General features: G+C 42.1%; 1 pseudogene; it reads right to left on the minus strand.

The window, feature by feature from the left end:
- Window positions 1-1,513: 1,513 nt before the first annotated feature.
- LOC123323329 lies at window positions 1,514-1,597 on the minus strand (annotated as a pseudogene).
- Between the last annotated feature and the right edge of the window lie 17,322 nt (window positions 1,598-18,919).

Raw genomic sequence — 18,919 nt, forward strand, 5'->3', positions numbered from 1 at the left:
TTTTGAAAAGGTTAGATTGCTTGTGACCCATATTGTTGCATGTGGCTATAGTATACCCACTTTCACTGCTATATAAAATTCCATTATTATTATTTATCATTCATTCTTCTTTTGAAAATTATTTGCAATTTTGCTATCATGCACGGTGTTTCTGTGAACATTACTGTTCATGCCAAATGGTGTTCATTTGCAAAAGTTTATATTCTTAGAAGTGAAATTGCCAAGTCATAGGATATGTGAATTTCAGCTTTCCAAGGTAATTCTCAAATGTTTTCCAAATGGCTGTACCAATGTATGCTCCTGGCAAAGGCATCTTACTGATCCACACTCTCTCCACAACTTGGCATTGCCAGACCTCTTGATTTTTATCATTTAAGTGAATGGGAAATGGTCTCATTTGGGGGCTACTTTGCATTTCCCTAACCACTGATAAAGTTGAATATGTCTTCATGTGATTATTGGCCATGCTAGTTATCTCTTATATAAATGCCTTTTGCCTATTTTTCAGTTCTGATGCTTGTCCTTTGTATGAGTTATTTTATTTTTGATAAACTCTGCTATTCCTTCCTATTATTTGTCTGCAAACATCTTCACCAAATTTAAAGCTTATCTTTTCACTTTCTTTGATGTATCTTTTGACGAACAAAAAAAATTCTTAATTTTGATATAGTCACATTTATTAATCTCATCTTCTATATTTATTATTTTTTGTGTCTTATTTTTAAACCCTTCCCTACCAGGGAAGAGAAAATGTGCATTTTTTTTTTTTTAGGTTTAAGAACTTTGCTGTTTATATTTAAGCCCTTGGCCCGCTTGGATTTTATGTATGGTGTGAGGCAAGGATCCAATTTCATAGTTTTCCATCTAGATAACTAACCTGGCCAAATCCCTTTTTTTGTTTAGCCCTTATGTTTCCTAGTGATCTGCCATGGCTCCCTTGTCATCTAAACTTCATACATACCTAGGATGTTTCTTGTCTCAGCATTCTACTTCATTGTCAATTTGTCTACCTCTCTGCCAGTTTTACCCTGCCTCGGTTTCTGTAGCTTCACAATCAGCCTTGATATCTGGAAGGGAAGTCCCTTTTCCATACTGTTTTGTTCTGAAGTGTTTTAGTTATTCTTGGTCCTTTATTTTTCTATCTAATTTTGGAATCCACTAACCAAGTACTGTGGAAACCCTAATGGAAACTTGATTGGAATTGGATTGCATCCATAAGTCAGTTTAGGAAAAATTAACAATTTTATAATATTAGTTTGTCCTTTCTATTAACAAATTTTATCTCTTTATTTAGGTCTTCTTTAAGATTTTTTTCCTAGTATTCAGATTCTTTAATAGTATTAGGACTCTTCGGGCTTTTGATTTGTTCTTGAGTCAATTTTATTAAATTATTTTTCTAGGAATTTGCCCTTCCACTAGGTTTTCATATGTATTTTCATAAAATTATTTATAATATTTTCTTATCATCTGTTTAAATCTGTAGGATTGGTGGTGATGTCCTCCTTTTCATTTTTGATATTGGTTATTTGTTTTCAATTAGCAATAATCGCGCCTCAGATAAACCTCATTGGCTACGATACTGCCACTGTGCAAAGCTTGATATTGGTTATTTGTATTTATTCATTTTTTTCTTGATCAATCTTACCAAAGACTTTTTAAGTCATTCCAAATAAGCAATTTTTGGCTTCACTGGTCCTCTCTGTTTCTGATTTATTTTCGATTTCATTAATATCTGTCCCTATCTTTATGATTTCCTTTCTTCTGCCTTCTTCTGAGTCCATCTAACCAAAAAACTCATGTCTCTGCAATCCTACTACTCTCAGTAATTTGTTTCCTTCCCCATTTAAGGGTCATTTAGGTTTGCTTGAATCATTTATTCTGGAACTTGAGTTAATTTGCATGGGTAAAATATAGTACTGTGCTCCCCCACAGCCCTTTATTCCTGTGAGTCAACTGGCTCCACCTTTGTTACAGGTGATAGAGACAGACCCTGAGCCCACCCATTCTGTAGTAGAAGAGAACTATCGAGAACTGCATCTTCAGATCAGTGCCAATGTGAATTACGCTTCGTATGGATGCCAAACAAGCAACGTGCACTTTAAAGAAACGCTGGTTTACCAGACCCGAGTGTTTGAGTGAGTCCTCGAGAGCCCCCCACCCTCACAGAGAAGCTCTTTGATTTTATCATTTGCCCCCACTCCACCACACATTTATTCAGTGTCTACAACAGCACATACCAGGCATCAGAGCCGCGTGGCACACATCAGAGTAACTCTGCGGCTGCAGTGAATCCTTCAGGCCCACAAAGCTATGGAAGTTCACGCTTGAAATCAAGATACAGGCCAGGAAACACAGTCCGCCGGGGAGGAGGGGCAGCATCTGGCCATCAGCTTCAGTGGGGACCGTCCTTGCAGTAACAGTTCACACCACAACCCAGTAACAGTTCTTTTCTCCCCAACCCCAGGTCACAGTTGGACAATATCCATACTGATGGCAATGGGTCCATCTCAGCTTCGAAGCCCCACAGCCTACAGAAGGCAACACTCCTCATAACCCTTCCATAGGTACAGCTTCTAGGATCCCTGTAGGGGACATGCCCAGTTACAAGAGTCACTACACTCAGAGAACCCCAAAGCTATGGCTTCCCTCCAGGGAATTATAATTCCCCCCAGACCAGATGCAATTTACCAATCAGGGGTCATTTTTACTATAAACAACGTTGCCTAATGATACAACTTTATATTTCTCCTTTATCAGGTTTCCAGGGCAACAGAGCTAAAAAGTTCATTCAAAGTTAAAATTGTCCTTAGAAAGAAAGAGTTATGTGAACTCACACATGGGAATGCAGGATTTTGTGGGTCCCCCTCTTAAGGAGCTCATGGTGGGCAGTGGGGGGATGGGTGAAAATAGGTGAATTGATGGTTGCAGGGTGGTGTCCTGTGTGTGCTGTGAAAATACCTAAAGCAGACCAAGATGTGGGGAGAATGAGGAAGCAGACAGCATATAAGGGAAGACGTCCCAGATGAAGCAGTGCCTCTGTTGAATTGTGGAGGATGAACAGGAGGTAGCCAGGTGAAGAAGTGAGTGGGAAAAAAGGGCCTTCTAGGCAGAGAGGGCATCATATACAAAGACAAAGACTATTCTTTGAGAATTACAAGCACAAAAATTAAACCACTGACCTTTCAACTTTGTAAGAATTAGTAATTAACTTGTTCAACTCATCTTGCCTTTGTTACACTTTACATGTTCTCTCAAATTATTATAGAACCAAACGAGATAAGGTAGGAAGGGGGACCTTCTGCTGATACCTATTTTACCTAAAGCAGGGGTTGGCAAACTGTGGCCCATGGACCAAAGCCAGCCAGCTGCCTATTGTTGTAAATAAAGTTTCTTTTGGCCACAGCCATGCCCATCTGTTTATGTGTGGCCTGTGGCTGCAACAGTGAAGTGAGTAGTTGCTGCAAAGACCTATGGTACACAAAGCCAAAAAAACGTGCTATCTTGCCCTTTGTAAAAAAAGTTTTCCAATCCCAATCTAAACCAAGAATTTTTTTTTTATCAAAAGTATTCTGTACCACCAAGATTTCTGTACTTTATAAAAATTTTCTTTAAGATAATGACCAGTGCTCATACTTGTACACAATAAACACAAGCTCCTGGAGTCAAAGCACTTGACTTTGGATGTACCTGCCTGGTCTACCTGGATTGGATAATGGAAACCTAATCCTTACACCCTACCACACCCCACTCCCAAACTTTCAATTCCTACCACTTCCCAAAAACTAGGAATAGCCACTTGTGTTTCTTTCTCTAACACAATCAGTTTCTTGTGTCAAGGCCTCATCCTTCTGCTGTGATTGTGATCAAGTTTAAAAGTGGTTCCAGAAAAAGCTTCTATCTCCTGTTCTTATCTTAGATGCAGGGAAACTTGAGGCAAGAAAAGGCTCCACTAATTCAGAATTTGAGACAAGTCTCAGCCAGTGAAGGAATCTCAGGCCGGGGTCAAACAGCCTCTGACCACAGGGACATTGTTTCTCTCCACAGGTGGGAGATGATTCAGGAAGGGAGGGACTGTGGAATTTGCACCTAAAGAAGATACCATCATGGGAAACACATTTTGATTCCTCTCTCATGGAAATGTTTCAGGGTTACAGCAATGCAGGCTGAGAGCTCATTGCAGAGGGTACTGGTGTGTCAGACGATTTTCAGTGCTAAACCTTTGGATATTTTTACTTTTATATAGCTATGTATATATTCTACGTGTTTTAGAAGAAAATATAACTAACATAGCAAATGCATGATGTCAGATAAAATGTTTAAAACTTGCCTTTTGAAAAAATGTTTAAGAAACACGGTGATGACTTAAAAAGTTAAGTAACAGTATAGATGATGTGCAGACAGGGAAAACATCATTGACAGCACATTTCTCAAATCCATTCTCTGATCTATCTGCAGGTTTGAACTGATTAATTCAGGAAATGTGCAGCTGGAATTCAACTGGGTCTCAGAAGAGACTACAAAGGCTGTCAGTTTTGCAATGCCAGATAACCAAGGTAAACATGATGATAGGCAAAACCCAGGGCTTGAACTGAGTCCCCAGTTAGTAGGAGAGCCTTGTTCATGGAGCATTGAGCACTGCTCCAATGGCCCTCTCAGTAGCCAAGGAGAAGCAGAGCAAATGTCTCATGGTGTCTGCAGAGCCAAACGGGCCTGAGAAACTCAAGAGCTGACCTCTGTCCTCCTGGAGCCTGGACCCTGGCCACAGAGCCCTAGGAATCCTGTTTTTCAGGCCTTAGCCTCTTGGGACATTACAGACCCTTGCAGAAGCTATGAACTCTCTCCCCAAGAAAATACATACCCGTACCCAATTTGACACACATAAAGTACTTGGGAAAGGGCTCAACACTTGGTGGACAAATACTCATTACTGTTGTTGCAGTTTTGGAGATTCACAGACCTTTTGAATGGGCCCTTATCCATGGGACCCCAGATTGTGAACCCCTAGTTTAAAACAATGATTCTCCAAAAATTATGTTCACAGCCCATTATTCTTGAGGCAGAAGACCCAGAGACATCTCCTTGACCCACCCCCTTGAGCCAAAAGGAAAAACTTTAGAAACTTGATAGAATTCATAGAAGTATTTTCATGAGTCTCTTACGAGAGATATGAGCCAATTCCTTACCCCTAGTGCCCAAAATTAAGTGTACCTGCTAGAAGAGGTGAGCCCACAGACCCCACAGAGGGTCCCTCAGGACCTGTGAGTGGCCTGCCTTCTACCTGCCCTCCCACTGCAAATGCAGAATATCACTGGCTGTCTCTGTTGGCCCCCAGGTTCCTCTCAAAAAGACCAACTTAGCCAGGGCACACTGCACACGGTCAGCACCCTGGACAGTGCCGTCGACAACTGGAATGAAGTTTCCCTGCCACCCTTCTCTGTGGAGCCCTCCTCAGGCACTGTGCCTGCAGGGAAGACTCAGAAGCTCAAAGTGAAATTCTCCCCGCTGGAGGTTGGAGACTTCGAGGGCAATCTTTTCTGCCAGTAAGGAGACGTGCTCCCCAGAACAAAGCTCTGCAACTCCTATCCTCTCTTCTGTCCCACCACTACCATCATTCTGTCCAGCCTTTCGCCCCCTCCACAGCCCCCAAACTGTCACATTTCTCTTTGGGAAGATTCAAAGGGGCCAGGATTTGGAAGATAAGGAGAATTGGGTCTTTTGTATTACTCACCAACACTCTCTAGACTCTTCAGCCGCATTCAGAATTCCACTGAGCAACAAAATGGCTGACAGATAGATGGGTTCCAGTCCTTGGGCACATATGAACTTAAAAAAACTTTCTGGTACCTTTTCTGAGACTTGGTTTCCTCATGTAGAAAGCAAACAAGAATACCCACCTTGTACAGTCACCATGAACATTAAATGAGTCAATTCAAGTGAAGACTTAGCACAGAACCTGGCACACAGTAATCATAGTACACCCACATGGTGGTAGTGGAGGCGGTGGACCTGATACATCAGTTAGGAATAGAGGGGGCCCACACCCAATTCGAGAAAAGCCAATCCAGTAACTTCTAGCAATGAAAACCTCTGATGTGCTTTCCCAGGAAAGCTCCATGCAGGACACCCACCATACAGAGGAACTGTATGAACCCTGGCATGGGGTAGCAAGACCTATGTGAGCCATAAGAGCCTTGTGGAGCCCCTGCAATCCACCGCAGGGACCCCTCCTATGTCTGGGCCACCTAAACTTGGTGCTGGGGCTAAGTCTGCTCACATCCAGTTCACCTTCTCCGAGGACCTCAGGCTACTCTTTTAGGATTTCTCTGTCAATGTTCATACCCCAGGAGATGCCTATGAGAGGACCCAGAGGGTAAGACTCTCTGCTCAATTTACAGCAGGGAGATTTTGTCACCACTACTGGAGGGATAACCTGGGGCCACACTTTGATACAGACAAGGAGCCAGAATTCAGCCTCCTTCTCCTCAGCCCATTCATGCATTCATCCACTCAACAGTTAATGAATGAACACCTACCATGTATCATGCACTATGCAGGGACTAAGATTATGTTGTTGACCAGGACAGACCAATGTCTGCTTTCATGGAGCTCACATTCTGTTGGACGTAATAATTCATTTCCACCCAACTCAGAAAGCAACGATTGATTTAAAAATAAGTAAGAATAAATAACCTTATCCTCTCAGGATTCCCAACCTGCCGCCTGGAGAGCAAGGTCCAGTCCTATCAACCAAAGGGCGGAGCTTCTTGCCCTTCTGCCATTTTGACCTGAAACACTCCGACTACATCAGCGGTCATCGGCGCAACTCAGATCTCCGAGGGCCTAGTGGTGGGCCTCTGGACTCAAACACCCGGGTGATTGAGTTCACCAGTGTGGGCATAGGAGGGAAGAGTCTTCGGTGAGTTGCCTAGGTTTGCATCAGTTGAGTTCCTATCAGTCATTCCTTCTACAGAACGTAGAGGAAGAATTCAGGGAAGTCAATGAGGCTAATTCCTAGAAGCAGGCTTGAACTACTGGGGTTGGACTTCGGGGAACTGCTCCAGTAAGAAAGCTAGATTTTGTCTCCTTAGCATCAACACTGGGGAAACTCTGGAAGACATAAACATGGAATCCCTGACCACCACCTTAACCACAGAGGATCACCGGGACAGAAGCACCCTGGGCATCATTATTACTCCAAAGTCCAAAACTCTATCCATAGTCTGGAGTCCCAATTGAGATGCAGTTTTCATTTCTATGGTAATGAAGTGCCCAGACAAGTTCTACTTCCCAGATAGGGGGACTGTGCTAGGGAAGGTGGTTAAGAAAGTTTCTCTTATTCCTCAACCCCCTGTTTCACTCTCTGCTATCAATTCTTCCCCCTCGACCAGGACTTTTACAATCCTGAACCCCACTAATAGCACTTACACCTTCTGCTGGATCTCCGAAGAAACTGAAAGTCTCCAGAACCCTCCAGCCTTCACATGCCTTACAGAAAAGGGCCTTGTCCACCCGGAAAAGAAAGCTGAGGTGTGTGTGTGAATGAAGACCACCCAACCAAGGACTGTAATCATTCTCTCTCTCTCTCTGCATAACATGTGTGCTGCAGACCATAGGTAGAATGAGGGAGAACAGCCCAAGTATGCATCAGTCAATAAGTATTTCCTGAGTGGCATAGACATTAGGCAGTCCTCATGAACAGGACAGACCTGAGCTCTCTTGGTTGGCCATGGAGAGATGGAGAGCTCTAGCATTTGCAGTTTTAAAAACTGAAACTATTGAAGTGGGGAAGGAGAGCTGGGCACTAATGGGCACTAGGACCCATAGAGTAACAGGAAGACTTATTTTTTTCCCCAAGGGACTGACAGTGGTAAAAGGATACAGATGTGTTTTTACTTGGTCGGGCCAAAGGGCAAAACAGAAAAGTAAGTCCTGTCCCACAGCTCGGTCCTCATGTTTACGCAGTGGTAATGGGTATGGGGTCAGGTTTAATGAAGCATGAATTCATTGGCCAAAACAGATCTATAGGCCCCATATCCTGTAAGTTCCACAGAGAATCTCGGAGGCAGAAATAAATCCATGAAATAGAAATTATGAATTCAAATGCCTTCAGGAAGGTCCCACAAATGAATGGAGCAAGCCAAGGGAACAATGACAGGGAATGCTGAGCCCAGGACTGGCTGGCTGCCGTGTTTCTCTGTCAGATGACCACACACAGACAAGTAGACCCAGGGTTGCCAATTTTCCCAAACTTTTTAGGAAAAGCCAAAATTCCATATTTCTCTCAGATTCTATTTTTACATACCAAACAAAGACATGGTGTGAAATATGGCAGCCCAGCCATCAGAGGCTGTGGGTGGGGTAGACCCCCTCAGGAGGGCCTGTGGGCAGGGCAAACAGACATTGATATTGCTGAAACAGCCACACTTACATGCCTTCATGGAGACAGTAGAAAGGTAGGGGTGACCTGGTAACGTCAGCCATCATAACCCCAGCACCAGTAAGCCTCCAAGGGCATGTGGAACAAGCAAACAGAAATGCTTTTTACCCCTCTGTTCCAAACTGTCTTCTTAGATTATCTTCCAGTTCACACCTTTCCATCTGGACATCACAGAAGCATTCTGGACTTTCTTAATCCCCGAACACAACATCACCGTCCCTTTCCTACTGGTAGGCAAAGCCACCGATCCTCTCATCAATCTGGACAAGTCACACCTCAACTTCAGTTGTCTCCTCATTGGTAAGGCTGCCCTGTTTGTTTACGTTTGAGTTGGTGTGACCTGTGAGGGAGGGGAGTAGGGCTGACCCAGCAATGAGCTCCAGGAGCAGACTTGGGTGGAACTATTCCTGGTGCCAGAGGTACTCTATCACTGTTCACAAAGCCATGAAATATTTATCTCTCCATCTAATTTCCATCAGGTATCTTCTAAACCCACACACTAATAATCTAAGAAAATTTAGGAGCCTTGCTACAGATCTTACTTGTTAGATTCCTTGAAGGCCTGGACTATGTCCATTTCCAGAGCCTCACGCTATCCCCATCTTTACTTGCATGTGCCTCTGGAGGATGGGCTGTATTTGTTTGCCTCTCAGTCTGTGCCACAGTGGTCAGATTTCTCTGCCATCCTTTCATGCATTTATTCAGCTCAACAAATATTACTGAGCCCCTTGTATGACCCAGGCACTCTTCTGTGAGCTGAGAATGCCATGGGTAAAGCCAAAGTCCCCATCCTCACGGTGGTTACAGTCTAGTAATAGAAAGCAGACCACCAAGGGATGCCTGGGTTAAGTGTCTGCCTTCAGCTCAGGTCATGATCCCAGGGTCCTGGGATTGAGTCCGCATCAGGCTCCTTGCTCCGTGAGGAGCCTGCTTCTCCCTCTGCCTGCCACTCCCCCTGCTTCTGCACTCGCTCTCACTCGCTCTCTCTCTCTCATTCTCTCTGACAAATAAATAAAATCTTAAAAAGAAAAAAGAAAGCAGACTACCAAAAAAGAAAAAAGAAAAATATATAGCATGTCAGATGTTAAAAAGTATTCTAGAGAAGAATAAAGCAGGGTACAGAGAATAAAGGATGCCAGGAGGCAATGGGGAAGTGACATTTGATCAGAGACCTGAAGGAAATAAAGGAAGTGATCACCAGGTCCCTTATCACATGGATGTGGGGTGTGTGTGTGTGTGTGTGTGTGTGTGTGTGTGTGTGTGTAAAATACAACTAAAGTCAGAGGATGTTTTAGTAACTCATTAGATTTTTATATTTAGAAAAGTGATATTCTTTATAATAAGACAATCAATCTGTTATATAAGGAAAATTTTAATCTCTGTCCACCCATCCTTTCCATCAAAGGAAACCCATGTTAACAGTTTGTTAGTAATATTTCCATACATTTCTTATACTGATACATATAAGTAGGTGGGAGGAGATTATAATGTTTCAGAAGGTTTTGAACAAATAAATGGGCAATATAGCATAAGAATAATAACAGCACTCTTAACTATAGAGAACAAACACATGGTTACCAGGGGGAGGGTAGAAGGATGGTGATGAAACAGGTGATGGGGACTAAGGAATGCACTTGTCATGATAAGCACCACGTGATGTATGAAAGTGTTGAATCACTATATTGCACACCTGAAACTAATATAACACTGTATGTTAACTAACTGGAATTAAAATTAAAATTTAAATAAATAAAAACAGCAACAGCAAGACAAACAGAATTTAATCTGGGAATGCAAGGGTGGTACATTTCAACATAATGATGAGATATCAACAGATTAAAGAACAACTGTATGATCATATGAATATATACTAAAAAGCCATGGCAGAAATTCTCACCAAAAATTCTAATAGTAAGATAGGAATAGAGGGGGAGACTTAAATAGAGAAGACTAATCAGGGGCTCCTGGGTGGGTCAGTCAGTTAAGCATCCAACTCTTGATTTCAGCTTAGGTCATGATCTCAGGGTCATGAGATGGAGCCCCAAACTGGGCTTTGTGCTGAGTGTGGAGGCCGCTTGGGATTCTCTCTCTCTCCCTCTGCCCCTCCCTCCCACCCCCCTCACACTACACTCACTCTCTCCCTTTCTCCCTCTTCCTCAAAAAAAAGAAGACTAACCAAAATCAAGAGGCAAATATTATCCTGTAATAAACCACTGAAACCACTTCAGTTAAAAATCGGTAACTAGGCAAGGATGCTCGTTATCATCATTATTATTGAATACCTTCCTAGTGATTTTAATTAGCAAATACAATAAAACAAGAAAATTCAATAATTGGCATAAACATTAGGGGGAAAGAGACGAAACTATCTTATTTGCTGTTGCTGGTGACTTCATACATAGAAAACCTCACGAGGCTCTAGAGAAAAGCAAAACAAACCACTAGAATCAGTAAGATAATTTAGTAAGTGGTTGGATACAAGACAGTTATGTAAAAATCAATAGTTTCTCTTTCTTTTAGCAATAAGCACCTAGAAACAGAAACAAAAAATCCATTCAATATTGACAAAACCTATATAATATCTAAGGATAAATGTAACAAGAAAAGCACAGGACGTATATGAAAAAAAACTATAAAATCTTATTAAAGTGCCCCCAAACAAGATGTGAACATTTACCAGTTCTCTCAAAATTAAATGCAAGTTTAATCAAGTTCCAATTAGAATCCCAACTGGTGTTGCCAGGTAAAATACAGGATGCATAGTCTAATTTGAATTTCAGATAACAATGAGTAATTTTTAGTGTAAGTATGTCAACATTAGTATGTCTCATGCAATATTTGGGACATACTTCTACTAAAAAAATATTGCCTGGGTGGCTCAGTTGGTTAAGTGACTGCCTTCGGCTCAGGTCATGATCCCGGAGTCCCAGGATCAAGTCCCGCATCGGGCTCCCTGCTCAGCGAGGAGCCTGCTTCTCCCTCTGGCCCTCCTCCCTCTCATGTACTCTCTCTCTGTCTCTCTCTCTCTCTCTCTCTCATTCTTGCTCTCTCAAATAAATAAATAAATCTTTAAAAAAAAGTATTTCCTAAATCTGGCAACCTTAATCCCAAAAGGACTGGAGGTAAGGGGAGAATTGAATAAAATGATTCTAAAGTGTATGTTAAAAAACAAATGCTCTACAATTGTCAAGGAAAGTAAGAAAAAGCAAAATAGTGACAGAAGATGTATTCAGGCCCTGTCAGGACTCTCATGACATATCTGAGCTCTGATGCAAGAGTTTAATGCAGAGACTATTGACAAAGATATGGACAGAGTTAAGGGGCCTACCAGGGAGGGTGAAGCCCTCATTAACAAAAGCAGGAAGGCATTAGTTCCAAAGGAACCAGGAGAGAAAATAATGTCATCAGAATCACCTAAGATAGCTGTGACCAAGGCAGAAGCGCCACCTAGCAGGAGCGGGCAATTGATAGAATAAAGTTCTAGAAGGAAGAGATGGAATCTCGCCAGGGGAAGAAGGTCACTTGTAGAGCAGAAGGAAGGAAGAGAGGTAGTCAAAGACTGAAGAGCTTCAGTCAAAGACTGAAGAACAGAGAAAAGAAGTTGAAGAGTTTTTTTCTAAAAAGGCTTCCTCTTGCCTGAGGAGCAGTATCTGCTAAGATGCTTCAGGAGCAGGCATGAGGCCTTCACTGAGGGCTGGTGTTTCCACCTTAGGCAGAGAAGCCAGGGAGACCGTGCATATCATCAACAAGGAGGAGCAGGGGTTCCATTTTGCCTTCCAGGACAACTCCCGATATTCTGAAGGTTTCAGCAACAGCCTGGTGATATGTCCCATGGAAGGCTGGATCCCACCACTGTCCAGGTAAAGAAAAAGTCCCCCACGACTACACCCTCCCAAAATAGGGGTTCTAGACCTGCTAGCCAGGAGAATCCATTCCCCTCAGAGTGCCCTGTATCAAGTCTCTTCCAGCTCTAAAATTTATATGAACAATCCTATCCCTGTCCTATTTATTTCCCATTGTTCATTTTCCTGATAAATTGTAAAGCACTGAGAACTTTAAGACCTTCTTCTCAATATTTTCTCTCCTGTTTATATTCTTTTCCTTGCTATCTGTGAATTCATAAAGCAATGACACACCGTGTCTGGCTAATCTTCCAAACTCATCATAATTTGGAATGGTGATGCTTTTTCCTCATAGTGCATATGCTAATCCATCAGGCTCATATTCTTTAGCAGGTTATAGCAGGTTGGCCTTGTCAGCTAATCTACTGTCTTCTTCCCCATCCAGGTTCCCAGTGGATATTTTCTTCACACCAAAACAGGAAGGAGATGTGAACTTTAATTTGATCTGCAATGTGAAAAAGAAAGCCCACCCTCTGACCTTAAATGTCAAGGCTGAGGGATACACTATGAATGCAGAGGTCAAATGCAAGGACAGGACTGGCTTGATCACTCTCCTGACTCCTAAAGAGACTAACATTATCAACTTCTATGAGGTAAGAGTATGAGAGAGCCTTGATTCATTCTCTCTCTCTCTCTCTCTCTGTTTCCACACTGGCTGGGAAAAGCAGTACAAGTGAATGTTAGCTGAATCTCTCTGTTTCAAATGCCAGGGAGACCAGGAGAACAGGAACAGAAGCATCTCCATCCTCAGAATGCGTATAGTTTTGATGTGAAAACTTATTTTATATTTCAGGGGGTGGAGAGATGATAAGGAAGGGAAGAATCCTTGTATTAAACATACAGGAAGGATGTTTGTCTACCAAGGGAGGTCTAAAAATTAAATTGCTATCTTACTCTTCAGGTATGAGGATCTCCAACACTTAGTAGCAGTTGCTGGAATATCTGACTACATTAATCCCATGATACTCAACTCACTAACATCATCTGTCATCCGTATTTCCCAAAGGATAGTTTTCCCCAAAATCTTACATATCCTAACCCCAGAGAAGGGAACCATGATTTGCATTCCATCAACATACTACTCTGTTCTCTGTCTCTCAGGTAGAGCTGAACGAATGTGTTCAATGTGAATTCAGCTTTATCAACACTGGAAAGTTCAACTTCAGCTTCCAGGCGGAGCTCTCTGGCCCCAAAGCCCTGCTGCAGTACTTGGAATTTTCCCCCATTGATGGCAGTGTGGATGTGGGACAAAGTGCACATGCCTCCTTGTCTTTCCAGCCATTTAAGAAGTGTGTCTTGAAGGGCCTGGAACTCAGAATCAAGGTGAGACCATTTAACATTGTCTGACCCTGAGAGCACTCACAGCACTCTGTCTTTAGAGATTAATTCTCCTGTATGTTCCTTGTCTTGTCCACCCTGCCAGAAGCTCCTAGAGAGTGGTCATGTTGCAGATAGTCTCACAATCTCTAGTATAAAGGCCTTATCCACAGTTGAGGCACCTGGTGAATAAGTGTCCATTGAAAAGCAGTTGACCATCCATGCACTGGAATCCTATGCAGCTATTAAAATAAATAAGAGAGACAGATGGGAAGTGGAGAGGAAGCAAGAGAGACAAAATATGTATAACATTTTCCAAGATAAGTTATTGAATGAAAAAACCAAGGAATTATGATGTCCGCAGGAATGGCAGAGAAGGACCTTTGAAGAACTGCTCTTCATAGTGATGAGAACACTGGCAAAAACTAGCAAAACAACCTTTTTCAGAACTCTTGAAATTAACCAAAGGCTAGCAAGAATCCTAAGATCTTTTATTCAAGAAAAATGGCTGAATTGTGTGTATATGCCTCATTTTCTTTATTCATCTGTCAATGAACATTTAGGTTGTTTTCACATCTTGACTACTGTGAATAGTGCTATACTGAATATGAAAGTGTTAATATCTCTTCAAGGTCCTGATTTCACTTCTTTTGGATACCAAAGCCAAACAAAGACACCACAAGAAAAGAAAACCATAGGCCAAGATCCCTGATTAATATAGGTACAAAAATCCTCAACAAAATACCTGTAAACCAAATCCAAGAATACACTGAAAGGATCATACACTACAACCAAGTGGGACTTATCTCTCAGATGCCAGGATAGTTCAACATACAAAAATCAATTAATGTGATATCTTACATTAACAGAATAAAGAATAAAAATCACATGATCATTTCAATAGAAGTGGCAAAAAGCATTTGACAAAATTCATAACAAAAACTCTGAACAAACTAGGATTAGAAGGAAGTACCCCCACATAATAAAGGTCATATATGAAAAGCTCACAGCTAACATCACACTCATTCATGAAAAGCTAAAAGCTTTTCCTTTAAGATCAGGAACAAGGCAAGGATGCCCATTCTCACCACTTCTGGAAGTCCTAGGCAGAGCATTTAGACAAGAAAAAGAGAAAAGGTATCCAAATTGGAAAGAAAGAAGTAAAATTATCCCTGTTGTGTGCAGACAATATGATCTTATATATAGAAAACCCAAAAGATTCCATTAAAAGAATCTGTTAGAATTGGGGCACCTGGGTGGCTCAGTCAGTTAAGCATCTGCCTTCAGCTCAGGTCATGACCTCAAGGTCCTGGAATTGAGGCCCGCATCAGGCTCCCCAGTCAGTGGGAAGTCTGCTTGTCCCTCTTCCTCTGCCCTTCCCCCTGCTTGTGCTCTCTCTATCAAATAAATAAATAAAACCTTTAAATTAAAAAAAAAATCTGTTAGAATTAATAAAATAACTCAGTAAAGTTGCAGGACACAAAGTCAACAAACAAAAATCAGTTGCTTTTCTATATGCTAATAAGAAGCTATCTGAAAAGAAAATTAGGAAAATAATCTTATTTACAATATCACGGAAAAGGATTCAATTCTCAGGAATAAACTTAACTAAGGTGGTGAAAGACTTGTATGTTGAAAACTACAAAATGCTGGTGAAAGAAATTAAAGACACAAATAAATGGAAAAAATCCTCTGTTTGTGGATGCAAAGCCTTAATATTGTTAAAATGTCTGTACCACCCAAAGCCATCTATAGATTCAGTGCAATCCCTATCAAAATCCCAATGGAATTTTTTTTTTACAAATACAGAAAAACAGTTCTACAATTCATATGAAACCACGAAAGACCACAAATAGCCAAATCAGTCCTGAGAAAGAACAAGGCTAGAAGCATCACACATCCTGATTTCAAAATATATTATAAAGCTAATATCAAAATAGTATAGTACCAGCATCAAGACAGACCCTAGACCAGTGGAACAGAATAGGGAGCCCAGAAACAAATGCACATATGGCCAACTGATCTTTGACAAGGTGCCAAGGATACACAGTGGGAAAGGAGAGTCTCTTCAACAAATGGTGCTGAGAAAACTGGATATCCATATGCAAAAGAATGAAACTGAGCCTTTTACACCATCCCCAGAAGTCAGCTGCAAATGGATTAAAGACTTAAACGTAAGACCTGAAACCATAAAGCTCTTAGAAGACAGTATTGGGCGAGTTTCATGACCTTGGTTTGGCAGTGACTTCACGGATATGACACTAAATTCACAGCCAACAAAAACAAAAATAAAGAAGCGGGACTACCTCAAACTCAAAAGTTTCTGCATAGCAAAAGCGACAGTTGACAGAGTGAAGAGACATGGTCTTTATTCATATACTTAAGGAGAAGGTGACTGACAGGGAACCGGGGGTACAACAATTGGAACCCACGGTCAGTTGCTGGACAGTCCATAATTTAGATGGACATGAAGTCATAGCACAGTCTAAAAAAAAATTTTTTTTTTAATTAGAAAAAACAAAACCGTAAAACTCCTACCCTGGAACTCAAGGGCAATGTTGCAGCCATCTTCCGTGGGAAGAGCCAGGCATGCCACCTCAGAAGGAGCCCATCCCTTGGGAGAACTGTCTTTTTTCAGGACTTTCATGTCTTACGGAAAAAAGAAACATCACACACATCGTAGTACCTTCCTGCTCTAATTAGCAGACAGTGGAACTGTTACGTATCTGCGCTGTCCAATATGGCAGCCTATAACTACATGTGGCTGCAGAGCACGTAAATTGTGCCTGGTGCAACTGAGGGACCAGTTGAAGGTGGTCAATCAGAATCCTTTACAGGAAATCAGTCACAAAATACAAAGACTTTAAAAGCCTTAAGTAAGAAACTGTTTTTCAGTTTATAAAGTCACTTACAAAAACTTGTACCAATGACTGTTATATTATTATAATGATGTTTAGAATAAGTACAGGATATTTTGTTTTAAATAAATTTTCAACTTAGGAAATTTCATATTATAAAGTTTCTGAAGAGCAAATTAAGGTCATGTCCCAACAGGCACGTGTGTCATCTTGTTGAGAATCCAGGTATGACCCATACTTTTTATATTTCTCCACTCTTTCACCCTTGACATAGGGGCCTTTGACTTCCTTCTTGTCCTTTCCTGGTCACAAGGGGACCATCCACTCTGCAGCCCCGGGTCTGCATTCAAAGTGGAAATAAGAGAGAAGAGCCTGAAGGCAAAACATACAAAAAACCACCAACCAACCAACCAAACTTTCCCAGCAAGACCGCCTCTGTATTCAAAATAGGACACCTTCTTGTCCTCTTCTGTTTATATCTTGATGACCAGAACTATGTCTGATGACCACCCTTAGTGTCCAGGAAGGATAGGAACTCTAGTATTTCCACCCAGGCATCTTGGCAACTAAGCAGAGTCCTGCTGATAGGGAACCCTTGGGAAGCAGATGGGGGACAGTAACTAGCAGTCTGCCACACCTCTGCCTTCCGGCTGAATCATGGCTGCAGGAGCCAATGCAGGGGTCTGATTGCAGAGTATCCCACTGTGCTTTCCTCAAGTAAACAAACTTCTAACCTGTGAATCAGAATCTCTGCCCATGGAGTCCTGGCACCTGTATTTTTTTTTTTTTTTTTTTTTTTTGGAAAAGCACCAACTGCTTTCCTCCTTCACCTGAGGACTTGAGGAGCCCTTTGCTCACACTTCTAATCACGCTCTGCCTGCCATTCCCTCCCCACAGATCAGTCATGGCCCGACATTTCTGTGCAGCATCTCAGGCTGCGCTGTGAGCCCAGCTGTTCATTTCTCCTTCACCAGCTACAACTTTGGGACCTGCTTCATCTACCAGGCTGGGATGCCCCCATACAAACAAATCCTGGTTGTCACCAACAAGGAAGAAACGTCTATGAGGTACGCAGACTTCCCAGAGCTTCCAGAGGAGTCTGTAGCTCCTTGTGGGTCCTACAGGTGAAATCCTGCCAAAACAGAAAAAGGAAGATTATGGGAAAGAGTCAAATACAGCTGGGCATGAATCCCGAGTCTCCTTTCCCCACCACTAATACTTGGGTAGCCATGAGCTACTCTGCTGAAAAATCTTAAAATGAGGAGGGCAATGCCAGATGACCTGATGAGAGGTTCACTGGCTTCCATTTACTTTCCCCACATAATAGATGTGGAAACCAAGGTTTGAAGAGTTAAAAAGTGAATTTGTCAGGCCATCACTTTGTAGTAAATAACAGATCTATGCCCAGCTTAAGTCTTCTGATTAAAATCCAGCCTCTCTGCACCATCCCTGTGTAGAATGTTCCAGTATGGGTTTCTGGGCCTTATTTCAGACCTATTGAAACAGGATTTCCAGAGACCAGCCCAGAGACCTGTGTTTCCTCAAAGCTCTCTAGGTTGGTACTATGCAACAGAACTTTCCTGGACGGTGGAACTGTTATGTATCTGCGCTGTCCAATATGGCAGCCTATAACTACATGTGGCTGCAGAGCACGTAAATTGTGCCTGGTGCAACTGAGGGATCAAATTCTTAATTTGTTAAATTTTAATTCATTTGAATTTGAATTTGAATAGCCACTGGGTCTAGTGGCTACCGTATTGGATAGCACAGGTCTATGTTCAAAGCCCACCTCTTCCCTAGCTGTGCGACCTTGGGCACATGTTCTCAACTCTCCTCGCCTGAGATGGTGGATAATAATAGCATCTCCCATATGGGGCTGTTAGGAGGATTAAATTAGTTCCCCCAGAGAGAGTCCTGAGAACAGTGCCTGGAACATAGGAAATGCTCAGTTATGGTTATCTGCTGCTGCTGCTGGGATGATGATGATTATCAACCTGAAGCGTTCGTTACAAGAGTGTCATGTGATTTGAAATGCTAATTAAAAATCTTATCTACCTGTACTCTTTCCTGCATGATTTAATTCAATCGGAGTCCTACGCAAAGGTGTTAAGTTCTATTTATTGGCCTAGCTGGACTCCTTCTCTAAATGCCTGGAAGACAGACAAGGAAGCGTTGTAGTGGAGAGGTCTCATGCCTTCCTACCCACCGGTGGAATAGAGTGGACATGGTCTTCGAAGATGCCCGGTAGTTGGGCGATTAGTGATAACGAGAACAGCTCACCTTTGTGGAATGTTTCCTCTTTGCCCTGCTTAGTGACTGCCTCAGTCGCTCTATTCCATTTCATGCTCACAACAACTTTATGAGGTAACTGTCACTAACCCAGCTTTCCGGGATAAGGCAACAGA

The sequence above is a fragment of the Neomonachus schauinslandi genome, chromosome 16, assembly GCF_002201575.2.
Source record: "Neomonachus schauinslandi chromosome 16, ASM220157v2, whole genome shotgun sequence".
Classification (NCBI taxonomy): Eukaryota; Metazoa; Chordata; class Mammalia; order Carnivora; family Phocidae; genus Neomonachus; species Neomonachus schauinslandi.